This window comes from Lagenorhynchus albirostris, chromosome 2, assembly GCF_949774975.1.
Source record: "Lagenorhynchus albirostris chromosome 2, mLagAlb1.1, whole genome shotgun sequence".
Taxonomy (NCBI): Eukaryota; Metazoa; Chordata; class Mammalia; order Artiodactyla; family Delphinidae; genus Lagenorhynchus; species Lagenorhynchus albirostris.
The window spans coordinates 51,096,627-51,123,165 of record NC_083096.1 but is presented as its reverse complement, the minus strand read 5'-3'; the positions used below and the strand labels follow the sequence as shown (position 1 = coordinate 51,123,165).

The 26,539-nt window shown below is 41.9% G+C and overlaps 1 long non-coding RNA gene across 1 annotated transcript in view; it reads left to right on the top strand.

The window, feature by feature from the left end:
- The window catches only part of LOC132515812 (uncharacterized), a 110,595-nt gene that overhangs the window by 19,440 nt on the left and 64,616 nt on the right, over positions 1-26,539 (top strand). The window contains exon 2 of the long non-coding RNA XR_009539194.1: positions 981-1,120. This is a non-coding gene — a long non-coding RNA (uncharacterized LOC132515812). The remainder of the gene's footprint in view (positions 1-980; positions 1,121-26,539) is intronic.

Here is a 26,539-nt window from a genome sequence, read left to right as displayed (position 1 = left end):
AGCAGTTGATATTGTCACTACGGTACTTCCTATTTTAGTCATTCTGATGGGTGTGTAGTGAAATCTCATTGTGGTAATTTAAGTTTTTAAATCTATCTTTATATTTCAACTTTTAATTGTAAACTGATTTGTGCAGCTTTCGTGTATTGTTTTTTTCCCTAATACATTATTTTATTTTTTTCCTAATATATTATTTTATTTTTTTCCTAATACATTATTTTATTTTCTTACTTCTTTTTTTTAATTGAACTATAGTTGCTATACAGTATTATATAAGTTACAGGTATACAATACAATGATTTGCAATTTTTAAAGGTTATACTCCATTTATAGTTATAGAATATTGGCTATATTCCATGTTGTACAGTATATCCTTGTAGCTTATTTATTTTATACATAGTAGTTTGTACCTCTTAATCCCCTACCCCTACCTTGCCCCTCCCCACTTCCTTCTCCCTACTGGTAACCACTAGTTTGTTCTCTATATCTGTGAGTCTGCTTCTTTTTTGTTATATTCACTAGTTTGTTATAGTTTTTTAGATTCTACATATAAGTGATGTCATACTGTGTCTTTCTCTGTCTTGTGTATTATTTGTCAGAAGCTTCTTTACTATTAAACAACTGTGTGGAGTGTTGGAAAAATTCCAATTTTCCACCAAATTTCTGCTGCTTTTCACGTAATTCCATTTCACTTGTCAATCCACCCTTTTTTTCAATATGCTTAGAATTCTATCACTGTCTGCTTTTGATAGATGACTTGATGCACAATGTTGAAAAATCTTCAGTAATTGTCAACTCAGAAGTTAACGTGACATATACTGCATGAATAGTGTAGTTAACGGGCTATTCTCGCCTTCATGGGTTCATTATAAAGGGAATTGCTTTCTCCAAGTACCAACTATGTTTCTATATTCATAAAATATTTTTCTAATCAAAAAATTAAACTATGAGAAATAGACATCTGACTATATCTCTTCCAGTCCTTCCAGAATGAGAATTCATTCAGCCTCTCTGCCCAGTTCTGATCTGTAAGCTTCCACCTCGATTCCTCAGTTCCACGTAGCCCAGGTCCCACACCAGCTTTCCGGCCATCATACTCGCCCCTGGGGAAAAATGAGAGGTAAGAGGGGAAACTCCGTGTCCAAGTTTTTATTTGTCTGGGAGGGAAATCGATGTTTTTAGCAGACAACTTGAATGTTCACTTTGAAAAAAATAGAGACCCAGTTGCTTGGATACAGCCAGAAATGCATATCATTGAATCTACAGACGACCTGTAGTCATTTTGTCCTTATTTGAGTGTCTAATGTGTTAAGGGGGAAAATGAGACAGCTCTAACAAATAACTCACACCTGCTTGGGCTTTCTCTGTTGGTCCTCTGGGTGTGTGTGTATGCATCACACACCCACACATAAGTGTGTAATGAATGGCTTAGTATAAAACCCTGCAACAAACATCAATTCTGTAGATTACCAGGGAGGCCTAATTGGGTTCATTAGCAAAGCAACTTCTATAAAGACTATATATAGTAGGCACATGCCTCCGTAGGCAGTGCAGCTATTTATTTTTTTAATAGAGGATTCTCATGTTACAAGGGCATCACAGATTACTGAATAATTTATTTAATGGTAGATTATATGGGCTTCACTCTTTGCCAGTGAGCTCATACCCAAATGTCTAAAGGAGATAAGGTGAGCAAAAGCTAGAGCTCAGGCTTGGGTGAACTGTTTTTTTTTTTTTTTAAGATATGCATAACTATTAGAGCCATATATACGTATTTTACTTAATAATATCTCAGCTGCATTGTCATATACATAATCGAGGCACCACTTCATTACTGACATTTAGCTAACTTGTAGCAATGCATACAACACATGGCGCTGAGAGACACAGAATAGAATAATAAATGACCTTGTCTGTAGTTGGTGATTTTAACAAAGGACTGTGATGTATAAGGGTATGTTTGTTCTCTATGAAAATATAGGGAAACAGAGGGAGCAAAATTCAATGAAAGGATGTTAGATTTGGAAAATGGAGACAAGAAAAATAGATCTGGATAGGTATCTTTCTGTGAACCTCTACTGTTATCTTTTCAATGATGTGAAATACAAAAAACAATCACTTCCAAGCTTATAGAACTTAAGACATTTTGCCTTGAACTGTATATAGTCCTCAGGTAAGCAGAGGTACCTTGGAACATGGATATACTTTTGTGTCAAGCAAAATTTTGATGAAGATAAAAAATTTATTTAAAAAAATTTTAAATTTGACAATAAAGATGGCAAAAGATTTGAACAGGCACATCACGTAGAAGGAAATTCACATGGCCAATAACTGTGGCAAGAGGTGCCTTATTTTTTTTTAGTAATCAGGGAAATGCAGATTAAACCCATAATGAGATATCCCTATACACCCACCTGACAGTTAAAATTTTAAAGTTTGACAATAATAAGCGCTAATGAGGACAGAGAATAATGGGAACTACCGATAGTGGAACTTTGGATTGAAGCAGTGATTTTGGAAAATAGTACCATTGTCTACTGAGGTTGAAGATGCACACAACCTGTTCACAAGTGAAGAAATGCCACTGTGGGAAAATGCCCTGGAGGTAGATGTCTATATGTATCCTGTGCACCAGAGTATATACAAGAATGTCTAGAGAAACATTGTTCCTAATAGCCCCAACCTGGAGACCAGGTTGTCTGCCCAACATAGAAAGGATAAGTGAGAACTAGAGCCACTTGCAATAGCAGGGATGAATTTCACAGACAGAATGTTGAGCAAAAGAAGCAAGACACATTTGGTAGAAAGCTCATAAACAAACAGGCAAAACTCAGTCTGTTGTTTAGGGATGCATAGAGAGAGGGTAAAACTATAAAGAAAAGCAAGGAAGTCATTATAAGAAAGGTTAGGATGGCAGTTACTTTTAGAGGAAAGGAAGGATTGTGATAGCAAAGAATACGTGAGACTTCTGGGCACTGGAAACGTTGTATTTCTTGACCCGGCTGTGGTTTCATGGGTTTTCACTTTACAGTTATTCACTAAACTGGGTATTAATTTTTAATGCACATTTGTGTATGTATGTTATACTTCACACACACCTGCACACATGTACACAAACTATTAAACACTAAAAGATTGAGATTTGAAAAAAGAAACTTCCTAGTTCAATTTAGTTCCTTTGAAAAATGAACATGTTCAGTTGAATGAACACTTAAAACAATAAGCGAAATCTTATGTGTAGTTTCACATAAGAATTCTACAATGTAGTGCTGGAAAGACAGCCCGAGGAGAGGAAGAGCCCTTTTCCAGCAATCCCTGACCCTCAGCAGCCGTTTCCCTGGGCAATTCTTTGGGCCTCGATCCTCATCTGCAAAGAGGATCAGCCCTAATTAGAACTCCCCGAAAGTCTCTGGTGTATTCTTGGGAGTTCTCTGTGGGAACTTTAATTTTTTTTAAATAAGAAATTCTTACCGTTTTGATGAGAATCTAAAGAACATGCACATCACCTGGGTCCTCTGTGTGTCCACTTTAGAGCTGACAGTGCCAGGATCACTCTGTGATTATGATTACGTTGGGGTCCTGATGTGCTGTTTCAATTGTCTCAGGACACTAAGGTGAAAGCACAGGTGACCCTCAAGAGTAGAGTCTGCGTTTGCCAAGTGACCTCACGGAAGGCTCACAACCAGAGTTTTCACAGGAGTTTGAAGAGACCATGTTGTATGAGATGTGAGTTAGGGGACGATACCTAACCCCAAAAGTGACTCGGTACCCAGTGACAAAGTGAGGGGCAATTTACTCCGCAAAATCACGCCATCTGTCTTGTTAAAGTAATGCTGTTAACTTAAGATTTATTGGTTTGCCGTTTGGTTGTCAAAATCGTGACGCTCTTTTGATTTTATAGTTGTAGAAGTTACAAGCCTGTGGGATGCATGCCCAGTTTCATGCGTGTACATATTTAACTAACGATCCTATAAAAGTAATTTACATCAACACTGGAAATCCTCAAACATTTTTTTTTTCTTGAGAAAGCACCACATGTCGTTGGAATTTGAGCCACGCTGAACCCCGTGACCTTCACTGACCCTCCTGTGATTCTGTTCCCATTTTGGAAGTCAAGCCCTTTCCAAAGTGAGTGGGAGGGTGTGTCCCCGGTGCAGCCTGGAAGCCCAACACCCTCATCTCTAGTCGTGACTGTCTACTGCAGGTGCTTTTTCCTCCAGCGGACATTTGACAGTGTCAGGAGGCCTTTTTGGTTGTCACAGCTAGAGGCAGGGCCTAGTCAGCAGAGGCCAGGGATACTGCTAAACATCCTACCATGCACAGGACAGCCTCCAGAGCAAAGAACTCTCCAGGCCATCATGCCAGTGGTGCCCAGGGTGAGAACCCCTGGTTCTGCTCCCTAGAGCTTTTACTGCTCCGTGTTTGTTCCCAGTTTATCAGGATAAGGCAGTAGTTTTCTTTTATAACTTACCTTTCCTGGCAACTGTTTCCTTCCACGCAGGAGAAAAAGATAAGCAAACAAAACAGTGCCTCAGGTGTGAGGTCAGTGGCATGACCGGCTTGATTTAAGAGTGGAGGTTTGGAGGGGGTCAGCCTTTTCACTGTTGTTGAGGCCACCTTATTCCTGGTCCTCTTCTATGGGGTCCTGGTCCACCACCTACACAGAGTGATCTTGCTTTGCAGGGACCTGATCCCTGATGTTTGTAGCTGGTCTCTAGAGGGACTGTGCTCCAAAGTGATTCCCAGAGGAGCCAACATCACTTCCAGAATAAACCACTGGAAATAATATTTGAGAGCTTCCAACAGATCTGAGGAATCTGGATCAATCTCCAAGGTTGATCTCAGGGTCCCCGTAGTTGTGTTTGTCTACGTGCCTGTAACGGCTGCTGGGGGACATCTGCCCCGTGGCTATCTATCCCCGCGTAATTCTTATATTTGTTCATACAGAATCTGCTGGCTGTTCCTGGGTCCTATCTCACCTCCCCCCTCAGATATTTAAATCCTTGGGAACAGAGACTTCTGTGTCTTTTGCGGTCACTGGTGCACCCCCCAGCATGCTCAGCACGGTGGCTGGCTCTGTGGTGGTCACACTGTCAGCAAGCTAGGGGAAAAGGCCATGTTAAAAAACAGGCCAGGGCTTCCCTGGTGGCGCAGTGGTTGGGAGTCCGCCTGCCAATGCAGGGGGCACGGGTTCGTGCCCCGGTCCGGGAGGATCCCGCATGCCTCGTGGCCGCTGAGCCTGCGCGTCCGGAGCCTGTGCTCCACAGCGGGAGGGGCTGCAGCGGTGAGGGGCCCGCGTACCGCAAAAAAAAAAAACAACAACAACAAAAAAACGGGCCAGCTGGGATATGGGTGACGGTTTCCTGAACACTGTGCCCATCCTCTTCAGTCCCTCTTCTTGCCCATCTGTCGTTCTAGTGACCAGTGTCCAGTCACAAGCAGCCTCTTAATTTTGAAAGCATTCAAATCTACAGCTTTCTCCTGACAAGGGAACAGCCCTTGGTCTCCGGGACCAAACAAGTGGATGTGCTGTCACTCACCGGGCCTGGCAGGCTGCCCCAGGTAGAGATGGGCAGGGCTTCTGAGCACTCCTCCGTCTCTACCCTGTCTGGCCTCCTCCCCAGCGCACTCCCCCAGGGTCACAGAGACCACTGTGGACAGGACTTCATCCAGCCCTGACAACCTCTGATGTAAAGCAGCTGACTGGATGCCTCACATCCTGCCTAAAACCACCACCCTTTCCTCCCCACCCCCATCCCTTTTTAAAAAGAAAAAACAATTCCTCTGTCTAACGTGTAGTCTTTCGAAAATACAGTGGAGGCACCATGCCTTTAGCAAAACATGGATGCTCCTGTGGTGTGGCAAACAGGGCCCTTGTTTCCTGGCTGGTACTTTAGGGGTCTGCTCAGATCCCACAGCTGAGAGGAGGCCAGAGCTGCCAGGGGTCACTGACAAAACCGAGGGGCACAGACATCTCCACTTGGCACACAGCCCGCAGACCTTCTCTCCCCATGGGCTCTTTGGCTGACACCCCTCCCCCTCCTCCAGGTGCCCTCCTCCTGGGTCCTGCACAGCTGGACCCACACCTGCATGGCTCAAGGTGGCTCACTGCAAAAGAAATGCAAACCATAGTTAAGGAAGGAAGCAAAATTGAAGGCCAGAGAAACTGAGCACTGGGGGTAAGGGAAAGAGGCTGGACCACAGAAAGGAAGGCCCATCATGGAGTCAGAGGTCAGAAGAGTGACGAGCACAGCAAGTAATGTTGTAGGAGACGGGTTAGTGGCAAGGGGTCAGGTAAAGTCCATGAGCAATGCCAGGCTGAGGCCTCTCTTGTGGGATCTTGACGTTTTAGGTTTGGGGTAGAGCAAAGAGAGAGAAGGACGTGATGGCATAAGGATGACTAGGCAAGACTTGACAATCCTTCTGTCCATTTCAGCCAGATTTTTTTTTCTTTTGCGGTACATGGGCCTCTCACTGTTGTGGCCTCTCCCATTGCGGAGCACAGGCTCCGGACGCGCAGGCTCAGCGGCCATGGCTCATGGGCCCAGCCGCTCCGCGGCATGTGGAATCTTCCCAGACGGGGGCATGAATCCGCATCCCCTGCATCAGCAGGCAGACTCTCAAGCACTGCGCCACCAGGGAATCCCTCAGCCAGATTTTTTTTTTTTGAATTTAATTTATTTATTTATGGCTGTGTTGGCTCTTCGTTTCTGTGTGAGGGCTTTCTCCAGTTGCGGCAAGTGGGGGCCCCTCCTCATAGCGGTGCGCGGGCCTCTCACTATCGCGGCTTCTCGTTGCGGAGCACAGGCTCCAGATGCGCACGCTCAGTAATTATGGCTCACGGGGCTAGTTGCTCCGCGGTATGTGGGATCTTCCCAGACCAGGGCTCGAACCCGTGTCCCCTGCATTGGCAGGCAGATTCTCAACCACTGCGCCACCAGAGAAGCCCCTCAGCCAGATTTTAAATCTATTATGTCCAGACTTGGGGGAAAGGGAAGTAGTTGTGATTTTCCCCTGACTTTACCCCAACACAATGATGACCTGGAGCCCAATGTATGACTCTGAAAGGGCAAGCCAGGCTCCATCGTAGCCAAAGCATAGCAAGCCCCCAGCTCAGTGGTGGAGAAGAGCTAAATGTGGTCCATCCACCTGGTGTGAGCCAGAACCTAATTTTAGCCTCCCATGAGCATATGCAAAGTGGGTCACCAGCTGCCCTGTCAGCCTCACCCAGGGCCACTTCTGTTCTACATCCTGCACCTGTGGGGATGTGCATGTCTCAGTGCTCACCGGCCAGTTCTGAGGCTGAGAACATCCTGGACTCACCCAGGCCTCCTTACTCCCTTGGCAACAGCCAGCTCCTTCCTCCCCTCCCACCCCAGAAGCAAAATCACACTTCCTGCACTTCTGCCCTGGCAGGTGGACCCCATGGGGGTAGGGGCCTCATGGAGGAGGTCTGTGCCCTGAGTTATAAGCAGGGAGAAGGACAGTGAGCCCACTTTCCTCTGTGAGATGGGATATGATCAGGTCAAGAACCCATGGTTCAGTGTGCAGAGCATCCCGGCTCCTATTTTCCCCTTCCTCTGGCTGCTGGCATTTTGTTCTTGTCATGGTTGATTAGCTCCCTAAGTAGAGGTTAGACAGAGAAAATGAAAGGAGAAAAATGGAGAAATGAAAAGCTCTGGTAAAAGGTCTGGTGGAGAAGGAATTTAAAACCAATTAACCAATTGAGATGTCAATTATCCCATCCACTCCCTGATACCTTTGTGGTGTGTAGAGTTAAATGTTGGGTGTAGGCACAAAACACATTTTACACTCATTCACCAATGAGTTCTCTGGTCTTCAGCTTGCAAGCTGGTGAGCTCAAGGGTCAGGATGGTCTGCTGGGACCCAGGCCACCAGGGACACCACACTCACAACCGGCCTGCAGGCTGAATGACAGGAAGCCCCACCTGTGTAGACGGCTGGGGTAGTAGCTGCAGGGAGTATGTGTGATGTCTCGTTGGCACCACGGAAAGACACACACGGGGATGGGCTGTGGGAGCAGACAGAGTGGAAGAGGCAAAGAAATGTCTCTTCCTCCGTCATCCTCTGGGAGAACACCAAAGTCCTGAAACCTGGCCCTGAGGGATGACCACATATTAGAGGACCATCAAGGAACAGATCTGAGTAGTGGGAAGAGGCCAACCACTGAAAGCCACAAGGGACCCTCTGGCAAGAAGAGTGGATCTTGCTGCCAGGACTCTCAGGCCTAGAATTCTCTGCTAGTGGCCTCACTTCTTTCACCTTATTTATCCTTTCTCTTCACTGGACTATGTCACTCAAAAGAAAATGTGATGCTTAGGGAAACAAGTAAGACAGACAGACAAATACTGTATGTTATCACTTACACGTGGAATCTAAAAAAATATGACAAACTAGTGAATATGACAAAAAAGAAGCAGACTCACAGATACAGAGAACAAACTAGTGGTTACCAGTGGGGAGAGGGAAGGGGGGAGGGGAAAGATTGAGGTAGGGGATTAAGAGTTACAAACTATTATGTATAAAATAAGCTATAAGGATATATCATACAACACTGGGAATATAGCCAATATTCTAGAATAACTGTAAATCAAGTATAAACTTAAAAAATGTGAATTGCTATATTGTAGACCTGTAACATACAATATTGTGCATCAACTATATATCAATAAAAAAAGAAAAAATTAAAAAAAAATAAAACGAGGTGCCAAGATTTTACTGATAAAGAAGAAAAAAAGAAAATGCAAAGATGGGCTACGCAGTTCCAGAGTCTCTGTGGCTCCACTAAAGTCAAGTGGGCTATGAAACTATAGGAAATGTCAAAACAGGTGCCAAAGGAGGAAGTAAATCTCTTCTGAGTAGCTGCTAAATTAAACTCTATTCATCTATGGGATGTGGGGTAGAATTATCTCCCCCATTTGAAATCCAGTTTCTACCCTGCCCGTAATGGGCCATCCAAGCCACTGGCCCTTTAGGAGAACCAGCTTGCTCTCTCTTAAGGGGTTGGCCTGAAATCACTCTACCAATAGAATTCACACCACTGGCTGAGATCCTACCCAGAAAACAAAGTCTCTCCAATTTAATACAGCAAACATACATATACCTTTGATATTTAGCTGGTGACTATCTGGGAACGTGGAGTTACAACTCAGGTCACCCACCTTGAGTACCACACAATAGAAGGAGAGCCCTAGCAGTGTGGGCAGCTGGGGAGCAGCTGAGAACAGCCTGGGCACCATCATTCACTAAACCACCCTCCAAACCAAGCCCACAATTGAAGTCAGCCCGTGACTGAGGAGTTGACATGGTCCCCTCTGATGAACCCCACCGATAAACCACTGTTCCCACCACCATCACCCTCCTTCCTGCGATCTCTGGCTTTGCTGGTGGGAGGGCCTGGAGTGGGTGTGTTATCACCACCGCAGACTGCCTTTCGCCACCTGCAGCGCTGCCACAGACAGTACCAAGCAACGGGAGAACCGCCAGACACAACGGTTTCTCTGGCACAACTCAGAGAAGAGACTCGGCGTTTTTGCTTTGTATGGACCTGGAGTACGCTCAGCGGGGGAGAGGAGATGGCCTGGTTGTTCCCTGCTAAAAGGGATTTCCCAGAAAGTCATAAATCCGAGAGACAAAATCAGCTGGCACTCATGGAGCTCCTGCTACGGAAGACTGCAGAAGAGAGCTCCTGAGGGCAGCAGGTTTGGGTTTCCTGGTGTGGGGACTGAGGCACAGAAGTAGGTCTGTCTGTCTGTCTGTCAGAGAAGAGTGAAGAGGGCAATCCAAGAATAACAACGTGAAGGGGAGGAAAACCTCAGAAATATGCCTTTGAAATGACTGTTTCTCTTTGGAAACCCTAAAAGTGAGTAAATCACATTGTTTGGGTCCCAAGTGGTGTGGCTTCATCCCCTATCCAAGGATGTGGACCAGTCATGGGCCATGCATGTGTGAAGTCAGGGAAAGGAAAATGTCACACTTCTGTGGTGTTTTACAGCTGCTTTTACCCATGTGGTTGTACCTGATGCTCACAGCAACCTCTGAAGTGGACAAGAATTACTATCTTCATTTCACAGATGAAAAAAATGGAGTCTAAGAGAGATTAATTGACCTCTTGAAAGCCACACTCTTTCTACATGGCAGAGCCTGGATTAGAACCTGGGTGTTCTAACTTTAAATTCAGAGGTCTTGCAGCTATGACCGTGGTTTTTAAACTGTGTACCCAACAGAGCATCCTGGGACAGGAAGGGGATCCTGGCATCCGCAGTCCCCACTCAGACGGGAGCAGCTCCAATTTTGTTTGCTTTATCTGTTGGTGTTCCATTCAAGATTTTGTGTGTAAAAAAGGGGTTTGATATAGGTTGGAAATTCACTGCACTCTGCCATGATCCTTCCAGTGGGGTCTCAGCCTCAGGACAAGGAGTCCACGTGGAACACGTACAAGGAACCGAGGGATGGAGATAACAGCTCCAGAGGCAAACTCCCCACATGCGCACGCTCGGCACGTTAGGTCTTAGGGAGGGAGAGAAAGAGCTGAAGCCTGTCAACTGGGGAAGTACTTCCTGGCTGCACATAGTGGGGTGCTGCCTGGTCAGCTTTGTGGGTCTTGTCCAGACAAATCTAAAGCCCTCAGCAGACTCTGAGTCACAGGCTGTCCAAGCTTAATCCGCTGTTGCAGCCTCATGCCCGGTAAGCAATGCTTCTGGGCTCCTCCATGCCCAGCCTCCAGTGAATGCATGCTTATCCCGAGGGTTGCTGGGGAATCACCTAGTCAAGGGGTGAGGCCACTCAGGATGTCTGAACCCTCAGACCTCCCAACAGTTTGCCTTTTTCTCCGAGCTCTTCTTTCATACGACTGTCTGCTCTCTCACTGCTGTTCTGAGCTTTCCAGGAACCCTGCATTACACCTGCTGGTTTCAGCTTCTCTAAACAGGATCTGTTTAGAAACAGCCTCCTACTTCTCCCCAGCGTCCCACTTGGCAAATATTCTTGCTTACCAAGGGCCTTCTGGAGCTGTGTGGAGTTGGGCAAATCATTTAAGGTTGGGTTTTGACCCTTTAACCTGGCCTATAAAAAGCCTCCTGCGAGATTTGCCTAAGGCCTGACTGCTGTCATCACGGTTGATGGACCTAAATACATCCATTTGTTCAGATTTTACAAAGCCCTTACAGCTTGCTTTTGTCATTTGTTTTCACATCTCTCTCCTTAAACTACATGTGACAGAAAGAAATCAGACAGACCTGGGTTAGAATTCCAGCTTTGGACTTACTAACTGTAGAATCTTAGACTAGCTACTCAACTTTTCTGACCTTCCTTTTCCTCATTTATATAAAAGAGATAATACCACTGCACAGGGTGGTTGTTTCGTTTTTTTAAATGAATAAGCGAGATAAAGAATCCTGTACAGTGTTTGGCACGGGGTCAGATTTAAATAGATGCTAGTGACTCCTTCCTCCTTAAGGATAAAACCCAAAATTTATCCACATTTGTTTCCCCCAAATCTAGCACAATGACTGGCACATAATATACACTCAGTAAGTGTTTGTTGGCGTTGTGAATGAATGAGTGAATCAAGAGGACATATATGAAACTGATAGGACAGGCCACAGGAAGAGTTGCCAAAACTTGTTGAGTCCCGTAAAACAAGTTATAGTATTAGAATTTGAGAAGTGAGAAATGTACCCTAAAGAGGTAATCAAGTGCTCCAAACTGTACTTACAAAGATGTTCATTGTTGTGTTCTTTATAATAGTGAAGTTTTTGAAATAACCTATATGTCCAACAAAAGGGACAGGGTACATTAAGGTGATTTAATGTAATAAAATTCTAGGTACCCATTTTTTAAATGTAGATTTAGAAGTATTATTCTATAAAAACAACAAAAACATATTTTTAGGTGAAATGGTATGTTATAAAATTGTAGTCATAAAATTATCTGTATTTCAAAAGAAAGAAATACTTTCAAGAATATGAAGAGACAGTGGTTATGTCTGGATGGTGGAATTACACTAATTTTTAAAATATACGTTTCAATATTGTTTGACTTTTTATGAGTCTCATTTTTATAATCAGGAAAAAAATGTTCTTTTGGAAAACCAAAACGTACAAAGGGTATAACAATCGGTGGGTGACGGTTGTTTTGTTTTTTGTTGAAAATGTCAAAACCAGTATAAACTCGAGACTCAAAGTAAAATGTATCTGGAAGCCTAATATGACTGTAGGAAGGTCGAGGTGTGGCTGTTCCTTGAGAATACCTGGGACCACATCTGTCATACCGCATTTCTGGGTGTTGGTATCATTCCTTCTACTGTAGGCCAGCTTCCTCCCCGCGGCAGGAAACACCATCTTGATGAGCTCTGAGCTGCTAGTCTCCACTACAGAGAGGAAATGGGCACTGTGCTCTATGGTCCTTAGGTCATAAATTCCAAAGGTACACTGCAGTTGGCCCCATGGGCCAGCTGTCTGTCCTTTATCCAGCCACCGTGCCCAGGGTGTAATGGGCTCTATAATTGGCCCAGCTTGTGGCCCACTCCCACCCTTAGGTCCATCAGTGTGACCCAGAAGGCGGGTCCTGTGAGAAGAGCTTCATTAACGGGTTGAGAAATGGTTGTCCTCTTCCCCCTGCACTCTTCTGATGTGAACTAATATTTCCTCAGAGGTGAGGAAGAGAAGATAGGAAGTTCTGAGTGCGTTGGCTTAATTTTTGTTTTCAGAGGAGGGCGGGGGAAGACCGAAGGTAGAGGGGTGGCCAGGGTTGGATCAACAGTTGTCAGTAGCAGAGGCAGTGAGTGAGCTTCCCTGATATGTCCCTGTACTGGTGCACAGAGTCATCTGAGTTCTCAAATAGCTTATGGCTCAACCCAAGGGCTGAATGGTGGTTAGACAGAGGCATCAGCCTTTGTTGTTCTCATTACCTGACCTCTCTTCCTGAGCACCTTTCATCACTACCTTGTTAAGCTGGGAGAAATATATCTTCTAAAGAATGGTGGATTTTCTTAGAGTGTGTTGCATGAAACAGCCAGAGTTCAAAAAAACATTCAGTGGTTTCCATTCCTCTGTGCATTCCCTGCTGCACTTACTTACTTTGGAGATGATAATTTAATTTCTTTCAAAAATAGAGTGGCTGTGTCCAGAAAATAAACATTTTTAAATGCAGTAGGATCTCATGATATCATAGCTCGCTGTTACAATTCAATTTGGAATAAGGTATTTGGTTGAAATGAGATCACTGCACTGTGAGCGCCTGATGATCAAGAACTATACTTATGTCACCTCTGAGCCCTAGCTCCTAGTGCAGTTGTGGTCCACTGTAGGTCCTTAGAGGTTAATGGTACTCAGAAGTCGCATGGTTCATTCTTAACATATTTGTTTCTTTGGGTTTCTATTAGTATTTTTTTCTTCCTGCTTACATTTTTTGTGTCTATTAAGGATGCCACACATTTCCCCAAATGTGGTTCCTGCAGTAAACCATTTTCACAGGCATGTTCTTCCTCTGAGTCTTTGAGATGATGTTCCCTCTACCTTGTTCTCCAGCATTTCCCCTCTTAATTCATTTTTGATCACTTTACTCATCCTTGACCAAGATAAGACCTAGTTTCCCCCCAACAGAGAGGCTATTTTGTCTGCCTTGGGTTGGGCTCATTGTTCACTTGAGCACTGGCTGAATCCTCTTCTTTTTTTTTTTTTTTTGAATTTTTGAATTTTATTTTATTTATTTTTTTATACAGCAGGTTCTTATTACTTATCCATTTTACACATATTAGTGTTTACATGTCAATCTCAATCTCCCAATTCATCACACCACCACCACCCCTGCCGCTTTCCCCCTTGGTGTCCATACATTTGTTCTCTACATCTGTGTCTCAATTTCTGCCATGCAGACCAGTTCATCTGTACCATTTTTCTAGGTTCCACATATATGCATTAATATACGATATTTGTTTTTCTCTTTCTGACTTACTTCACTCTGTATGACAGTCTTTAGATTCATCCACATCTCTACAAATGACTCAATTTCATTCCTTTTTATGGCTGAGTAATATTCCATTGTATATATGTACCACAACTTCTTTATCCATTCATCTGTTGATGGGCATTTAGGTTGCTTCCATGACCTGGCTATTGTAAAAAGTGCTGCAATGAGCATTGGGATGCATGTGTCTTTTTTTTTTTTTTTTTTTTTTTTTTTTTTTTTGCATGTGTCTTTTTGAATCATGGTTTTCTCTGGGTATATGCCCAGTAGTGGGATTGCTGGGTCATATAGTAATTCTATTTTTAGTTTTTTAAGGAACCTCCATACTGTTCTCTATAGTTGCTGTATCAATCTACATTCCCACCAACAGTGCAAGAGGGTTCCCTTTTCTCCACACCCTCTCCAGCATTTGTTGATTGTAGATTTTCTTGTGATGCCCATTCTAACTGGTGTGAGGTGATACCTCATTGTAGTTTTGATTTGCATTTCTCTAATAATTAGTGCTGTTGAGCAGCTTTTCATGTGCTTCTTGGCCATCTGTATATTTTCTTTGGGGAAATGTCTATTTAGGTCTTCTGCCCGTTTTTGGATTGGGTTGTTTGTTTCTTTAATATTGAGCTGCATGAGCTGTTTATATATTTTGGAGATTAATCCTTTGTCCGCTGATTCGTTTGCAAATATTTTCTCCCATTCTGATGGTTGTCTTTTCGTCTTGTTTGGAGTTTCCTTTGCTTTGCAAAAGCTTTTAAGTTTCATTAGGTCCCATTTGTTTATTTTTGGTTTTATTTCCATAACTCTAGGAGGTGGGTCAAAAAAGTTGTTGCTGATATTTATGTCAAAGAGTGTTCTTCCTATGTTTTCCTCTAAGAGTTTTATAGTGTCTGGTCTTACATTTAGGTCTCGAATCCATTTTGAGTTTATTTTTGTGTATGGTATAAGGAAGTGTTCTAATTTCATTCTTTTACATGTAGCTGTCCAGTTTTCCCAGCACCACTTATTGAAGAGACTGTCTTTTCTCCATTGTATATCCTTGCCTCTTTTGTCATAGATTAGTTGACCATAGGTACATGGGTTTATCTCTGGGCTTTCTATCCTGTTCCATTGACCTATCTTTCTGTTTATGAGTCAGTACCATATTGTCTTGATTACTGTAGCTTTGTAGTATAGTCTGAAGTCAGGGAGTCTGATTCCTCCAGCTCCATTTTTTTTCCCTCAAGACTGCTTTAGCTACTTGGGGTCTTTTGTGTGTCCATACAAATTTTAAAATTTTTTCTTCTAGTTCTGTAAAAAATGCCATTGGTAATTTGTTAGGGATTGCATTGAATCTGTAGATTGCTTTGGGTAGTATAGTTATTTTCACAATATTGATTCTTCCAACCCAAGAACATGGTATATCACTCCATCTGTTGGTATCACCTTTAATTTCTTTCATCAGTGTCTTATAGTTTTCTGCATACAGGTCTTTTGTCTCGCTAGGTAGGTTTATTCCTAGGTATTTTATTCTTTTTGTTGCAATGGTAAATGGGAGTGTTCCCTTAATTTCTCTTTCAGATTTTTCGTCATTAGTGTATAGGAACGCAAGATTTCTGTGCATTAATTTTGTATCCTGCAACTTTACCAAATTCATTGATTAGCTCCAGTAGTTTTCTGGTGGCATCTTTAGGATTCTCTATGTATAGTATCATGTCATCTGCAAACAGTGACAGTTTTACTTATTCTTTTCCAATTTGTATTCCTTTTATTTCTTTTTCTTCTCTGATTGCCATGGCTAGGACTTCCAAAACTATGTTGAATAATAGTGGTGAGAGTGGACATCCTTGTCTTGTTCCTGATCCTAGAGGAAATGCTTTCAGTTTTTCACCATTGAGAATGATGTTTGCTGTGAGTTTGTCATATATGGCCTTTATTATGTTGAGGTAGGTTCTCTCTATGCCCACTTTCTGGAGAATTTTTGTCATAAATCGGTGTTGAATTTTGTCAGAAGCTTTTTCTGCATCTATTGAGATGATCGTATGGTTTTTATTCTTCAGTTTGTTAATATGGTGTATCACATTGATTGATTTGTGTATATTAAAGAATCCTTGCATCCCTGGGATAATCCCACTTAATCATGTTGTATGATCCTTTTAATGTGTTGTTGGATTCTGTTTGCTAGTATTTTGTTGAGGATTTTTGCATCTATATTCATCAGTGATATTGATCTGTAATTTCTTTTTTTGTAGTTTCTTTGTCTGGTTTTGGTATCAGGGTGATGGTGGCCTCGTAGAATGAGTTTGGGAGTGTTCCTTCTCTGAAATTTTTTGGAAGAGTTTGAGAAGGATGGGTGTTAGCTCGTCTCTAAATGTTTGATAGAATTCACCTGTGAAACCATCTGGTCCTGGACTTTTGTTTGTTGGAAGTTTTTTGTTTTGTTTTGTTTTGTTTCAGTACGTGGGCCTCTCACTCTTGTGGCCTCTCCTGTTGCAGAGCATAGGCTCCGGATGCGCAGGCTCAGCAGCCATGGCTTATGGGCCTAGCCGCTCCGTGGCATGTGGGATCTTCCTGGACCAGGGCACGAACCCATGTCCCCTGCATTGGCAGATGGACTCTCAACCACTGTGCCACAAGGGAAGCCCTGCTGGAAGATTTTTAATCACAGTTTCAATTTCATTACTTGTGATTGGTCTGTTCATATTTTCTATTTCTTCCTGGTTCAGTCTTGGAAGGTTATAGCTTTCTAAGAATCTGTCCATTTCTTCCAGGTTGTCCATTTTATTGGCATAAAGTTGTTTGTAGTAGTCTCTTAGGATGCTTTGTATTTCTGTGGTGTCTGTTGTAACTTTCTAATTTTATTGATTTGAGTCCTCTCCCTCTTTTTCTTGATGAGTCTGGCTAACGGTTTATCAATTTTGTTTATCTTCTGAAAGAACCAGCTTTTAGTTTTATTGATTGTTGCTCTTGTTTTCTTTGTTTCTAGTTCATTTATTTCTGCTCTGATCTTTATGATTTCTTTCCTTCTACTAACTTTGGGTTTTGTTTGCTCTTCTTTCTTTAGTTCTTTTAGGTGTAAGGTTAGATTGTTTATTTGAGATGTTTGTTGTTTCTTGAGGTAGGATTGTATTACTATAAACTTCCCGTTTAGAACTGCTTTTGCTGCATCCCATAGGTTTTAGATCATCGTGTTTTCATGGTCATTTGTCTCTAGGTATTTTTTGATTTCCTCTTTGATTTCCTCAGTGATCTCTTGGTTATTTAGTAACGTGTTGTTTAGCCTCCATGTGTTTGTGTTTTTTACATTTTTCCCCCTGTAACTGATTTCTAATCTCATAGCATCATGGTCAGAAAAGATGCTTGATATGATTTCAATTTTCTGAAATTTACTGAGCCTTGATTTGCGACCCAAGACGTGATCTATCCTGGAGAATATTCCGTGTGCACCTGAGAAGAAAGTGTAATCTGCTGTTTTTGGATGGAATGTCCTATAAATATCAATTAAATCTATCTGGTCTATTGTGTCATTTAAAGCTTGTGTTTCCTTAGTAATTTTCTGTTTGGATGATCTGTCCATTGATGTAAGTGAGGTGTTAAAAGTCCCCCATTATTATTGTGTTACTGTCGATTTCCTCTTTTATAGCTGTTAGCAGTTGCCTTATGTACTGAGGTCCTCCTTTGTTGGGTGCATATATATTTATAATTGTTATATCTTCTTCTTGGATTGATCCCTTGATCATTATGTAGTGTCCTTCCTTGTCTCTTGTAACATTCTTTATTTTAAAGTCTAGTTTATGTGATATGAGTATAGCTACTCCAGCTTTCTTTTGATTTCCATTTGCATGGAATATCTTTTTCCATCCCCTCACTTTCAGTCTGTATGTGTCCCTAGGTCTGAAGTGGGTCTCTTGTAGACAGCATATATATGGGTCTTGTTTTTGTGTCCATTCAGCGAGCCTGTGTCTTTTGGTTGGAGCATTTAATCCATTCACATTTAAGGTAGTTATCAATATGTATGTTCCTATTACCATTTTATTAATTGTTTTGGTTTCTTTTTGTAGGTCCTTTTCTTCTCTTGTGTTTCCCACTTAGAGAAGTTCCTTTAGCAGTTGTTGTAGAGTTGGTTTGGTTGTGCTGAATTCTCTTAGTTTTTGCTTGTCTGTAAAGCTTTTGATTTCTCCTTTGAATCTGAATGAGATGCTTGCTGGGTAGAGTAATCTTGGTTGTTGGTTCTTCCCTTTCATCACTTTAAATATATCATGACACTCCCTTCTGGCTTGTAGAGTTTCTGCTGAGAAATCAGCTGTTAACTTTATGGGAGTTCCCTTGTGTGTTATTTGTCGTTTCTCCCTTGCTGCTTTCAATAATTTTTCTTTGTTTTAATTTTTGCCAGTTTGATTATTTTGTGTCTCAGCGTGTTTCTCCTTGGGTTTATCCTGTATGGGACTCTCTGTGATTCCTGGACTTGGGTGGCTATTTCCTTTCCCATATTAGGGAAGGTTTTGACTATAATCTCTTCAAATATTTTCTCTGGTCCTTTCTCTCTCTTCTCCTTCTGGGACCCCTCTAATACAAATGTTGTTGCGTTTAATGTTGTCCCAGAGGTCTCTTAGGCTGTCTTCATTTCTTTTTTTCTTTTTTCTTTATTCTATTCCGCAGCAGTGAATTCCACCATTCTGTCTTCCAGGTCACTTCTCCGTTCTTCTGCCTCAGTTATTCTGCTATTGATTCCTTCTAGTGTATTTTTCATTCTTTTATTGTATTGTTCCTCTCTGTTTGTTCTTTAATTCTTCTAGATCTTTGTTAAACATTTCTTGCATCTTCTTGATCTTTGCCTCCATTCTTTTTCCAAGGTCCTGGATCATCTTCACTATCATTATTCTGAATTCTTTTTCTGGAAGGTTGCCAATCTCCACTTCATTTAGTTGTTTTTCTGGGGTTTTATCTTGTTCCTTCATCTGGTACATAGCCCTCTGTCTCTTCATCTTGTCTATCTTTCTGTGAATTTAATCCTCTTCTTATTCACATTTAAATGTTTATTTGGCCATCTCATGTGGCTTGCGGCATTTCTGTTCCTCGACCTGGGATTGAACCCAGGCCCTCAGCAGTGAAAGCACTGAGTCCTAACCATTGGACTGCCAGAGAATTCCCGCATCCTCTTCTTATTCCATAGATGGGAGCACGTCCATGGGTATAACTCCCAGCCCACTACAGGCAATTGTCTTGCTCTTGCAGTGGATTTAGTCCAGATTCCCAGCAAAAACATTGCACTGGAAGATCTGCTGTTCCTCAGGCTATTTCCTTTTGCCCCATAACAATATAGCACAAGTGAGATTATATTTTCAAGATGCACAGAAGAATTTTAGTATGGCATTATCTACCTGTAGACTTACGTGACTCATCCCTGAACAGCCACTGCAGTGATAGTACGCTGTAGCATGCTTTCTTTGTACTGACACTTGATAATCATTGAGCACTGAGGGGAACCAAAAGAGTGTCTTTCCTTTCCTATTTAGCATAAAGAGCTATGGAATGAAGAAAGTCCACTAAAAACCATGGCAAGTCTGGCACCATCTATCCCATTTCCATAGCCATATACCATTACTACAAGCATTATTTACTTTGTTTTTCAGTATGAAATCATTTTTCAGTGGCAAGTAAAGAGATATGTATCAACAGTGCCTTAAATGAATAGGACATTTGTTTTTGTTAAACAAGAAGTCTGGAGGTATGGTCTTAGGGGTGACCTGAGAGCTCAACTGTGTTATCAAGGGCTCAGGATCTTTCTCTCTTTCTCACTTTGACTTACTAGGCATATTGCTTTTCATGATTATGCTTATTGCCTCTTGGACTTAATGTGGCTACCTCTGTTCCAGCCATCACATCCATCTTCCAGATAGGAAGGGAAAAAGGATGGCAGCAAGCTTTCCTTCAAGTCTGTCCCTTTTATCAGAAAAGCAAAATATTTCCTAGAAAACTCCCAGCCAACATTTATTGTGTCTCATTGGTCTCAGCTGGTAACATTTCACTCCTAGCAGCAAGGGAGGATGGGAAAGTGTTCTTTCAAAGAGAAATAGTACAACCATGACTGGACTGAAATTATCGATCTTAATTTATTCCCTGAGTCAAGCTACATTGCTGCTACACACCACTGACCTCCACCGTCATTCAAACAAAATCAGTGTTGTGTTAGCCATGACTGCTGTCAGTCAAGGGCAACCTTGGCAGCGTATTTTTGGCTGTGGCGGTGATATAAAACTGACCAATTCCTAAGATAAAGGTACTTTGAATATAGTGAAATGATGTATGATTTTGATCACTGAAAATTAATATGGAGTCAGCGGAACTGAATATTATCTAATATTACATATTTAAATAATGACAGCATGGCTATTGAACTCGAGAAGACTACAGAGACATCAAATCAAATAATGTTTATACAACCTCCCTTTCTAAAAGCAAGTAATTTCAGAACCCAATATATACGGAATTATAAACACCATTTTCACTGGTTGTTCAGATTTCTCCAAGTAAGTAAATTCTGAGAATCATATACTTCAAAGAGCCCTTTCTAGTCAACATTTCTACTCAGTTCAAAGTGAAAGGTATTTCTTGGGCTGTGGCTTCCTCCACCCAAGCCAAGACTGCAGAGGCTCATTGCCTACTCCTGTTTCTTCACCCTCCTATTACTGTCTCGCAAGCTCATCCCTTAGTAAAGTTGATTTTGGCATTAGAGGTCTTCTCTTAGCTCTCACAAGGTGAAAGGTAGGGAGTTCAGGTGATGGACCATCCCAGATTGCTCAGGACTGATGCTTCCCTGGGAAGTAGGTCTTTCAGTGCTAAAATCAGGACAGTCCTAGGCAAACCAGAATGGTTGCTCATCCTAAAGGCTATCACCAACATGAAAAGGCATGAGGGAAAGGGGGTTTGAGAAGAAGGAAGGAAAGGGAGGGAGGACCTGGGAAGTCATGGCCATTTAACCCAGCTCTAAATTGTATGGCTTTTCTTTCCATTTTGATAACTGGGGTTCCTGCACAACAACTCACCAGTGATACTTGAACTCACCATTTTTTCAAGTTCTTTATTCTTCCAACCTGTACATAATTGCCCATTTTTCACCTCCCGGTTCTATGCCATTATTACTACTTTTCCCAGTTCCTGTTCCCATTCACCAGATTCAGTGGTATTATAGGTGAATGCTTTGAAGCCCCCTCTGCTCCAACACATAGCAATAATAGACCACATATACAAGAGAATTTTGAAAGTCGTAACCACACTCAAAAATGAGATACATATGTCCATGGTCCTGGAATTGAAATGCCAAGTGATGAGTAGAGGCTGATCTGGAAATAAGTAGTAGGAACTGCAAGTTTGGCTTCGGCAGATACACCACAGGGGAAAAGTGCTCTACACAAGGCATGGGAACCATAGTCATGCTCAGAGCTCATGACGAGAAGCCAGGGCAGGGCTTCCTTGGCCTGTGAAGTGAGCCTGGAAAACCTGCTGCTCACCAGTGCCAGGGGTATAGCTTAGTGCCTTTGGAACCAGGAAAAAACTCAAACCCCAGAAGGGGGGTGCATAGAGAAAAAAGAAAGGCATTGAACATATTGATGATCCTGTAAACCCAACTTTAAAATGCATGAAGAAATCTTACACCAAGAAAGATAGCCAATAAAATCAATAATTGGAATGTTTTTTTCAGAAAAAAACAGAATAATAAAAAATTCTGAAAAAGACTTGAAAATATATACATTTAGAATCCTTTAAGAGATAAATGAAGGCATTGCATATATGCCACTGATATATTCTGCATTGAAACAGGCAGAAATGAAATAAAGATTAGAAATTATGAAAAAATAACCATTGAAAAAATTTTAAACTCAGTAGGATAAATACTAAGCTACACATAGCTGAAGAGAGAATTAACAAATTGGAATTGGGAGGAATTCACCCAGAAGGTGACAGCTCCAAAGGGGTCATCCAAATAAGACAGAGAATGTCAGGTGCTGTGGTTATGGACTGGGGGCTCAGGAAAGGCTTGTCAAAGAAAATATTTGAGCAGTGACCTGACCAAGTAAGGATGTGAGTGACGTGAATGTAAATAAAAATAAATCAAATAAATCCAAAGATGCACAGTGGTAATAATACCTAGTTTCCAGGTTGCTGTGAGGATCAAATAGCATACATAAAAGCACACGTCCAGTGCCTGACACATAATTAATAATGAATGTTAAGGAGCTGTACTTCCCTTCCTAAGAAATTGAGTTAATAGAATAGAATTTATACTTCTGCCTCCATATGAGGGGGCCTTTTGCTACCTCTGCTGGAGCCCCAGCATCATTCCCAGGGGACTCAAATTGGCTGATGATTTTTGGATCAAATAATGGTGGATTTAGCTCTTTGTGACAAAGTGGCTGGAATGCTGTCAGCTGTCCATATGCCTGTTTTCTCCTTCTGCTTCTCTCCCTTGAGAAAAACTCTATTTTCCCCTCTAGCATTAACTAAACAATCCAGTCACGTCTGAAATATAGAGATGACATTTTAGTATATCCAGGGAACATGGCTAGTAGTTTCCCTGCAAATCTCAAAATTTTATCAGTGCAGCTCTAAGCATTTCTCCCCATTATGTCTTGTCTGGAGCCTCAAAGAACTCCTGACAGAGGTCACGAAAGCGGGAGAGACAAAGCCACCCTCTTTCTGAGCAGGGAGCCTTTTCAAGGGGCAGGCCCCTGATGGAAACATTCCCTAATGAAAAGAACAAAATAAGACTGCTTCACAGCAAACAGCAACAGAATGTTCCATTGGACAGAGAGCAGCTTCTTAGACGTGGGAATCTGAAAGACTGGATTGCATTCAAAGAAAATGCCCCCAGAGTGAAAAAGAGCAAGTCCTGGGGGCTCAGCAAGAGTCGTGATTCCGTGCTTTAAAGGGAGCGAGGATTCCCTGCCAAGGCCTGGGGCGGGGGCGGGGGGGTAGGGGGGGTGGGGGGGGCGGGCCTGGGTATCCTAGGAACTGAACTAGGCTGGGATGTCGGACTCAGATGATCCAGGACATTAGGTGGAGCAGCTTCTCCATCTCTTGAGCAAAGCAGAAAAGGGAGGCTGTGATGGACCTGAAAGGAGAAGCTGCAGGTGTAGAGTGTGTGTGTGTGTTTTTCTAACCAAAGAGAGAAAACGTGTCCCGCCCTCTCTGAGTCCTTGGTGAGGAAAAGTCCTTGGTTTAAGGAGGACAAAGAAGGAGAAACATCCCTTTCTGCTGCAGCTAAGACTGCTGTTTGCACTCAGTTCCAGGGGGCGAGGCAGGCTATGGGACATTGGGTGGTGGTCCAGGAGCTCCCCTCAGCATCTCAGTCCTGCCCTTGCCAGCACAATTGTCCCACGCTAGCAAGTCTGTTAAAAAGAAATCAGTCTTCCCCTTGTTTACTTTGAGTTCTTTTTTTTTCAAAAACTGCACATTTCACCAACTATGAATTATTTTAAAAAATAATAAAGAACTGAGCGTTTCAACTTTGGCTTTGTTGGAGGTAAATATTCATGCTTGGGATGGGAGAAAATAACAGGAGTTGCAAGGATAAACAGTAGGATTTTAACATCTCCACATCCCACGATGCAGATATCCTCTGATATCTTCTGAAGGAAAAGGAAAAAAATCTTAATTTCACGTCACATTAAAAATAAAACAGGGACTTCCCTGGTGGTCCGGTGGTTAAGACTTCGCCTTCTGGGTTTGATCCCTGATTGGGGAGCTAAGATCTCACATGCCTTGTGGCCAAAAAAAACACACCAAAACATAAAACAAACGCAATATTGTAACAAATTCAATAAAGACTTTAAAAGTGGTCCACATCAAAAAATCTTAAAAAAAATTTTTTTTTTAAATCAGATGTTTGTGGGAATTCCCTGGTGGTCTAGTGGTTAGGACTCTGTGCTTCCACTGCAGTGGGGCAGGGGTTCCATCCCTGGTCGGGGAACTAAGATCCTGCAAACCACGCGGCATGGCCAAAAAAAAAAAATCAGATTTTTGGGGTGAGATTAGAGAGAAAATTATTGCACACCCACAAAGTGAGAGTGTGATGTATGCATGTGTATAAGCAGGGGCTCTGTATCGTCGTTTTGGTGGTCTTCACACAGGTATAGATGTTTTGTTTTCAGTGTGCTTGCCCACCTCTCACACACATACAGCTTGAAATGCATCTCTAATCAGATTTCAGTCTCTATGGTAGGTGGGTAGGAGAGCCGTTAAATAGAGGAAACTTCAAATTGAGAGTGGGACATTGTTCAGTTATCAGTATTTATTAGGCAGGGTCTCTGCATTGCGGCAGGCTCCGTAAACATCTTTTGATTAAATTAATGCAGGACACCAGAACAGCAAGTGTAAATGGATTTGATTCCTTTCCTTAGGGACAGTCATTTGCTGGTAACCCGTAATCATGCCATAGAACCAGTTGCCTACTCACAGAGACGGCCATAGGGTGTATGTTTGAGTAATACAATGAGTCCTAGTTTCTCAGTTAAATCCTTTTTAGACCTAGTTCCTCATTCTAATTAGAAACACTGTATTGATCTATGTTCTTTCCTTCTACTTAGATACATATAGTTTTTTATTTTTGTTTTTATTGAAGTTTAGTTGATTTATAATCTTGTGTTAGTTTCAGGTGTACAGCACAGCAAATCAGTTCCATATATATACATATATATATATACGTGTTTGTGTGTGTGTGTGTGTGTGTGTATGTATATGTCTGTCTGGCTTACTTCACTTAGTATGATAATCTCTAGGTCCATCCATGTTGCTGCAAATGGCATTATTTCATTCTTTTTTATGGCTGAGTAATATTTCATTATATATATAGTGTGTGTGTATATATATATGTATATGTGTGTATCTATATACACACACCACATCTTTATCCATTGATCTGTCAATGGACATTTAGGTTGCTTCTATGTCTTGGCTATCGTAAATAGCGCTGCAGTGAACACTGGGGTGCATGTAGCTTTTTGAATTATGGTTTTCTGTGGGTATATGCCCAGTAGTGGGATTGCTGGGTCATATGGTAATTCTATTTTTAGTTTTATAAGGAACCTCCATACTGTTCTCCATAGTGGCTGCACCAATTTACATTCCCACCAACAGTGCAAGAGGGTTCCCTTTTCTCCACACCCTCTCCGGCATTTACTGTTTGTAGACTTTTTGATGATGGCCATTCTGACCAGTGTGAGGTGACACCTTATTGTAGTTTTGATTTGCATTTCTCTAATAATTAGAGATATTGAGCATCATTTCATGCACCTTTTGACCATCTGCATGTATTCTTTGGAAAAATGTCTATTTAGATCTTCTGCCCATTTTTTGATTGGTTGTTTGTTTTTTAAAACTTCATCTACTTTTTAAAGTTAACTACTTTTCCTCATGTGATCCTCCAAAAACCATAACCCCTTGTGACATCCAGGAGAGTATCCTGAGGAATGCTGATAGCTCAATACTTTTAAAGAGTTTTCTAGGCCACAGACCTTCACAGTCTCTCTTCCTATTCCTCAGTCTTCATACAAAAGGCCTTTGTTACAGACCTAGAACCCAAGCCCTGGTGTCCATGATTCCCAGAGTGGGAGATGTGGAAAAAGGGAGGTGGGGGTGGGAGGAAAAAAAAGCACCTGTTCAATATTATAGAGCAAAATAACAATTCTGACAAACTAGAAATTAGAATTCACTGGTTCCCAGTGATCTTTTTGAGAAGCATTTTTAAATTAAATCTGAATATATTGAACAGCTGTGTGTAGGGATTTGTTTTATGTAGTGGTAGTTAAGTGTGATCATATAAAGTGCACTTAAAAAGAAAACGTGGAGCAGAAGCAATTTATCTATTGAATTTAACTAGGAATATTCATTTGAATGGCTAATAATTTGACACTAGATGGGAAAATTACTCTACTGTGCCTCTTTTTGTGAGAGACTAAGAATCATCATCAGTTGTCCCCAATCCCTTGTCTCCTGATGAAATCAACAGTGAGTTTAGCAGCTTCTCTGTTATTATAATTCAGCTACTTTCTTTCTATTTTAATCAGAGCAGATTACTTTTGATCAAACTAGCATCTGTGGATATAATCTACATTGTATGACCTCTTTTGGTTAATGAGAACTGGTTCGGTCTATTCATCTTATGTTTGTGCAGAGCTAATTTGTCTTTGACCAATATTATTATGCTAATTATATAAGTACAGTTGGCTCTTTCAGACAATTTCTATTATGAGAGCTCCTGAAAGTACAACACAGAAAGAATAACATGGAGCAGATATGTAATTAGGGAGAGTATGAAAATCCTTTCCCAGGTATCAAAAGTGTATCTGAAGTATAGGAATTTTGGTCTTTGCATTATGATGCCTGTATCCTCTTCTGGGCCCAGGTGATCCTTCAGTTTCATGGAGTAAAATCTCAGGTGGGTACAGGGGCCAGGAAGATAAGGTAAATGAGTAAAACAGACAGGGTTCAAGTGTTTGTGTCTGTGTCATGTGAGTGAGGGCCAGAGAGGCCTGGACCATAGACAGCGCTTGCTCCCTCTGAAGGAGGCTGCCTGGCTCCT